We start from the raw sequence: 7371 nt of genomic DNA on the forward strand, positions 1-7371 counted from the left end.
TAAAGCATATTAAGAAAACTCTGTATATTTCAGCCACAAACAAGACAGCAATTCGACTTTTGAGAAGCTCAAAGCCAAATAATCATGCTTCAATACCAACTTCAATACCATCCACATAAGCAACCTTATAAGACCTCCAGACATACTCATCTACCTCTAGGCCTGCTCCATGAAAAACTAATCCATAGCATGTGTGTCTCTGTCCATTTTCAAGAGTCCTTCATCAAAAGTCTTTAGATGTTTGATGTGTACATTTGTACCATCTTTGCTATAAACTTCAGGAAAGGACCTACCAAAGCATGTTATAGACAAGGCAGTAGAAGCTGTGAAGCTGGATTTAGTTGCATAAAATAATGCAACAGATAAAAGGTCTTTGATTACCAACATGGCATCCTTCAAATCACTGATATTATATTTATCTGCAGAGCCAACCTGAGTGTGTAAAAACTCATTAGGAGTAAGAGATCCATATAAATATAGCTCACAACAGCCTAGGTATTAAGTCTTCCTCCAGTTCAGGGTTTAGTGCCCATTGCATGTAAGAATAATCGCCCAGGAAGAGGTAAAAGGCCTTCAATTTCGAATGTATATCCAATCCCTGTATTTCAGTAAACAGAGTATTTCAGAGAAAACCCTTGCATTTCCAATGTTCATCTGTGCAGCTTTATTTGCAGCATTCTTGGTCCACATGGCAATCTTATCTTGTCGAGCACGCACATTGACCAAGTGTGCAGCCAGAAAGTATCGACAACAGGCTTTCCTTTCAAGGTGGTAACAGTCCACTTCCCTCCATTTGCACATTTAGGGTCTTCCCATTTTGGCTCAATTCCAGCTTTGAAGCAATGAAAATCTGAACCAGCCATCAACTTACTCGGCTGAATTATATTGTTAAAAACACACCAGAAGTCCTCGACTGTATTGAAGGTGTAAACAGGTCGCAAGGAACTACCCCAGGTGGCCCGCTTAGACTTCCCATTTGGATTATCAAACCAGAAGGTCCATGAATGCTCGAGTGGGTGTGTATTTGCAGGTTCTATAGGCCTTTCAATAGCCTCTACTGACTCCACAATTTCCCCTTCTTCCGCTTCTCCGCTTTCTTGATGTAACTTTGATGGATCACCAGTCTCCGCTTCCCCCATTCTTCTTCTGCTGCGATCACAACGAACAAAGAAATCGAATGCAGTGAAGAAAACTTCCAAACGAAGTGCCGGAAAGAATTCCAACTGATGCACAAAACAGTGATTCAAGCCTGTGAACGCTCTAGAGTCTCGGTTGAGCCCTAGTTTCTTGATCTCTTCTGTGAAGTCTGTTTTCAATTCCAGTTGGATTTTGAAGAATTCGGGTAGCGGACAACACACTGAAAGGATGGCGAGGATAATATGTAGTCTGACAAGTGTAATCGTTGGTAAAAGAGAAGAAGGAAAATTACAAGAGCTTCACGCTGGCTTGTCATTTGGGTGTAAGGTACAGGAGTAGTCGAGGTGAATATACTACTTGCCACATGCCGTGCTGTGTCCAGATCCGATTCTAATAGTTGATTAGCACTCAGCACATGTACATTAGCAATATATCCTCCCTTCTCAACCGCTTTAAGAAACCATGATAATGCTTTCGCATGGTCACGGGAAACCTCCTTCAAACCAAAGTAGTAGAATACACCAAGTTTATACATTGCCACTGCATTCCCTTTCTGGGCCTTTGCATCACTCTGCTCATCATCAAAATTTAGTATATGAACCTTCTGCTGAAGACTCGAGCAAATCCCCAATTTCGTAGCGCGCTACGAAACCGCCTAAACATGTAGCGCTGCGAAACTGCTAAAAGAATCTATGCGCTGCAGGAACAGTTTGTCCTTAAGCTAGTCTGAGCAATTTTGACAACAAAATTTTCAATGATAACACTAATAATCAAGAGATATCCATACAACCAAAAGTACCAGTCACTTTGTTGAATGATCTTTTGTTTCTCCCTAGGAGAAAGGTGATATGAAACCTTTCATGTAGAAAGGTAATTAAAAATATCTTCATAAGAAGGTGATTAAGTGGAAAATCCAAAATTCATTTGGAAAAGAATCCTCAACAGGTAGATTATATCATTGTTAAGAAATTTGGAAAGGAAATCAACCACAACATTATCTTCCCAAGGTTATCTACAATGGTGATCTCAAATTATTATAGTATACAACAACCACCTAGTAACCCTAACATTTGTGATCGGTTTTTTCATTAAAACCCAAATAAAAGAATGATCAATATGCAAAAAAGTTTGGTAGGCAGTGATATAATGCCTAATTGTTCTGGTAACATGTATAATAACAAGAAATTCCTTCTCCGTTGCCATATAATTTAATTCTATAGGAGTTAGGTTCTTGCTAATATAGTAGACGGCATAAGGTTTATTTTCTTCTTGGGTCCCATAAAAACTCCAATGGAATCATCAGAGGAATTTGTGGAGATGTGGAACACAAGGTCCACTTTGGTCCTCACAATATAGGAGTTTCTATTACACATCTCTTGAGATTTGCAAATGCAATTCTACACTTGTAAATCCATAGAAATTCTCCATCTTTTGTCAATAGGGAAAATAATGGAAACACACTTTATAAATGTTTTCTATAAAGCACTTATAATAGCTTGCATGCCCTAAAATGATACATATGTCTTTCTATGTCTTAGGAGTAGGAATATTGAAAATTACCTCAGTTTATGTTGAATCAACTTGTATACCCACAACAAAGAGATAGTGTCATAGAACAATTTCCTCATTCATCATCATATGACACTTTTTTAGTACTGAGAGAGATGGTTTAGTATACAATGCTCAAGTACCTTTTCAAGATTATTTAAATCTTCATCAAACTCATCACCATAAGGTCTAAAATCATCCATATAGATGTCTAAGTACTCATTAAGGAAATAAGAAAATATTCCTAACACAGTACGTTTGAAGGTTGTTGGTGCATTATACAGTCCAAAAGGGAGGACTCTATAGGAAAATGTACCCTAGGGGAATGTGAAGGTAGTATTTTCTTGGTATTTAGGAGCAATTTAAATTTGTTTATAGCCACTAAACCCATCAAAAAATGGGAATTTGTTTTTACAAGGTAGGGTATCAAGGACTTAATTGATAAAAGGCAATGGAAAATGGTCCCACTTAGTACCTTTGTTAAGCTCCCTATAGTGAACACAAATTATCCACTTGCCATTGTTTTTAGGAACAACAACAAGTGGAGATACCCATTGACTATCATAATTTGGGTAGATAAAACTCACATTCAATAGTTTTTGAAGTTATTCCTTAACAACATCTTTCAAGGTAGCATACATTCTTCGTTGAGGTAGTCAGACAGGCTGGGAACCTTCCTTCAAATAAATATGGTGAGTTCGTAAACCATGGTGGATACCCTTCATGTTCTTATAGTCCCATGAAAAATATTTTTTTATACTTTCTCAATAGCTATAAAAACTTCTCTGTTTGTGCAAGGGAAAGACTGGGATTAATATTCAAGGTCTTTCTAGGATCTATCTCGACTAGAATACTCTTAAGACTAGGGGAAATAGGTATTTCTTCCATCATAGGATCATCATTAGTTCTTCCTCACTAGATTTGTCTATTATAGAACTCAATAACCATGATATTGGTTGTGTAACAATAAAGGGGCCATTGATAAAGTTGTTAATAGTATTTTCCTCAATCTCATTTTTGAAATATAAGGATTTTACAATAGTGAGAAGTGGGTGTGTATGATATTCCTTTGGTTCAAATTTAGGCCATAAAGTATTCTCACATTCAACACTTGGGTTAGCTGGGGGATAAAGAACAAGATTCTTGGTAATAGTCCCATCAGATATGGTCATAAACCCATATATGCAACTAATAAAAGCATATGTAGTGGCCAACTAGGGTCTACCTAAGATCAAGGGATGTCCTCCTAGTCGTGTCTTGGGTTGCAACACTACAAAATCCACTGGGTACTCCCGAGAATCAACTAAAATAACTATATCCTCTAGAATTCCTTTAGGCAAATTTTTTGACCTATCAACCAGTTCTAGCACAATAGGGCTTGATCTTGAATTGGTAAACCCAAAAGATTCAAAAGTCTCACTGGTCGTTATATTAATTGTAGCTACCCAATCAACCAAGGTATTTGGAATGATTATTCCTCTAATATGAGCAGTTACTGTTGGGTTCCCAAGATCCTCATATTTGGTAGGTGGAACCTCTCCTAACATTAGTTCTTATAGTTTTCTTACCACTTTCATAGTGGGTGGATATTGAGGCTTCCTATCAGGTTTCTTGACACACAATTCCCTTACTATTTTTACATAAATTGGAACCTCTCATATTTCTTGGAGTAGTGGTATTTGAACATGTAAAATTTTCAATTCTTTTAGAAATTCAGATTTAGACTGAGGGGTAGCCTTGAATACAATTAATCTTTCAAGATATGGTGGGTGTAGAGAGGTCTCAGTACTAACAACAACTTTGGTTATTATAGGCCCTACAATAGTAGTGGTATCAAATATTTTGGAAGTTCCAACTGTTACAGTAGTATTAATTGTCATATTGATATCAACCATACTGACTGTTGCCATAGTATCAACTGTATCACAATATTATTGGATTATATAGAGGGTTTAGCCTGATGTTTATCAAATGGCCCTTGATTCATAGTTTCTTCTCTTGACGAACTATCTTTCTCATGTTTTGCGATAACAGGGAAAACTTTTAAATTTACTTTTCTACCTGATTGTAATCATACGTTGTCACATTCCACATGTGAGATATAGTAGGTGCGGAGAACTGATGTTTAAATTTGTTGCACTGCCTTATTATTAGGATTAAGGTTAGGTTGTACAAGTAATTGAGGCCATAGAGGAGGACCACATACTCTTACATTTGAAGGAAGTTGCAATGGTTGTTGCTACAATGGTAACTGTATAGGTAGTTGATTAGGGAAAGTGGTCCCTCAAGCCACAAAATTTATTGATTTAAGGAGAAGGCCACTAGGGCCATGCCATTGAATACTAGACTAAAGGAGCGATAGGATGTTTCCATGGTGCTATATTGTGTTGCATTTATTGATAAATTTGTTGAGGATTATACATACTAGACTAAGAATTAAAAGAAGAGAAAGGGTCTTGGATCATACCTGGTGATCGAGGTTACCATGGATTCTTAGAACCAATTAAGTATGTTGTTTACACCTCTTCTACTGACTCCTTGAAAACTTTCTTTTTCCCTATCAATGATGGGATTTTTCTGTAGAATGTCGCCTTCACAAATGTTACAGGTCCCTATACTGTTAAGTGGATTCCTTGAGAGGATGCCTTTTTTGGCATTTAGGGCAGAATAAAGATAAATCTTATTCAACTTCAATTTCCCTTTGTTTTTCCTATAACACATCAAGTTGAGAGGATAGAGAGCTCATAATTTTAGTTTTAAAATTTTCTAACATATTTTTGATTTGTGCTATTGTTACCCCACCATTGATTGGCCTTTGTATCCTGGTAGAGGCATCTTGTGTCGAAACCTTACTTCTTGTTGATCCTCTACAACTTCTCAAGAAAAGTGCAACACTTGTATCATAAGTTAATTTAGATATATATCCCCTTTTCCTATGAGATTTAGCATATCTAAGTAGTTCTCCTTCATTCCTCTTATCAAAATAGTCATCAGGATGTCCTTATCCAAATTACTATGTTGGATATTTACAAATTATAATGAATACATTCTATATAGTCTTTCAACCTTTCTTCATCTCTTTGGGACATTCTGAATAACTCCTCCCTTTGGTCCCTGGTCCTACAATAGTCCCAATACTTATCCAAGAAGGTTTTTTTCATATCTTCCCATGAAGAAATAGATGAACCCCCTAGCCCCATAAACCAACTTAAAGTTGCTCCTTTCAGAGTAATAGGGAATACTTTTAATTTTTGGGCTTCTAAAGTATAATCATAACTTATACATAAGAAATTAAGTTAAAAAAAGAAGGTATCTAGATCTTCATTGATAGTACCTTGGAAGAATGGAAGCATTGATAAGGGAATATTTTTCAATGGATGGTTCCCTTGAATATTTCCAATAGGGAACTCAAAGGTAGTAACTATCTCTTTTGCCTTCTTTTCCTCCTTCAAAAATTCAAAACCATGCCACACAAGCTTAGGTATTTGATGTTTCCTTAGTTGAGAGGAATCTTCCACCAACTGCTCAAGTTGTTTAGGCCATGTGGGTTGTTCAGGCTACCCAAGCTATCTCAATTCACTCTATAATTCTTCAAAAAGATGACCATAAGAATGTTTCACGACACTTCTTGAATATGGAATAGAATAATTGGGTGGTTGTTTTTTTGGGCTCAATACATACTATGCTAAATTGTGTCATCTGTAACCCCTATCCATCCAACAATTCTTAATATTCTTCCTTTGTTGATATAGATAGAGGAAAAATCATCAAGCTTGATTCTAAGGCTAAAGGCTCATAAGATTATGTTTCCCTGATGTGTGCTCCCAACACATACGATTTAGGAGATGCTGACTTTCTTGGAATAGTCTTGTTGGACCCTTTCTTTGTAGAGGTTGCTCGTTTGGCAAATGATTCTGCCTCAACTTTTGAAATAAGACCCTAAATGTATGTTACTCTTCCCAAATATTGATTCTTCTTTCTCCCACGTCCTCTCTTACTTGCAAGATTAGTATTTTTGGGGATGCCTTGTTTTTATTCTTCTTTATTTATGCAATCCTATGTTCCTGAAATCCTTATGAGGCCAATCCTGCTTTAGTTTTTCGAAGCAATGCACAAGTTCTTAACTCTCGTCTTCTCAATCTATCACCTTAGAGCCAGGAACACACCTAATACACTTGTAAACAATGCATAAAAAAACAATGCTAGTCACACATATGCACCTCTAATAACCTCTATGGAAAAGGCGTGAAGATATTGGGAAAATTAATTGTCTTTAAATTAGTATCAGTTAATCACACTCATACATAAATTTTCAATGAATAAGCATTTTATTTCAAGGTTATCATGAAAATTATATGCAAGTAACAATGCCAACTAACACTATTTAATATTAAACTCTCGGAATAAGGTTGTTGTAGTTGTCACTCTTAGCACACCAAAATTAACCATTGTTGTCACACTCCAATACTCAAAACAACTTGTACATAGTTATGAAAGGAAAATGTTCTTGCAAAATAAATCACTCTTGTAAAATAGAACATTCTTACAGGAAAAACCACTTGACTATTCAGTCATTCTTGCGGAAGGAACAAAACACTCCTCGAAATAATTCATTCAACATATCATTAAATAAAATACCTCATTGTAACATCACTCAATCAATTTGAATAATTATGTTGTAACAAA

At 36.2% G+C, this 7371-nt stretch overlaps 1 pseudogene; it reads right to left on the reverse strand.

Annotated features, from left to right (window-relative positions):
• Window positions 1-573: 573 nt before the first annotated feature.
• On the reverse strand, window positions 574-1417 carry LOC149175873 (eukaryotic translation initiation factor 4E-1 pseudogene; annotated as a pseudogene).
• Between the last annotated feature and the right edge of the window lie 5954 nt (window positions 1418-7371).

Source organism: Pinus tabuliformis, chromosome 4_1, assembly GCF_031772625.1.
Source record: "Pinus tabuliformis cultivar Carrire ecotype Pingquan chromosome 4_1, CPIR1, whole genome shotgun sequence".
NCBI lineage: Eukaryota > Viridiplantae > Streptophyta > Pinopsida > Pinales > Pinaceae > Pinus > Pinus tabuliformis.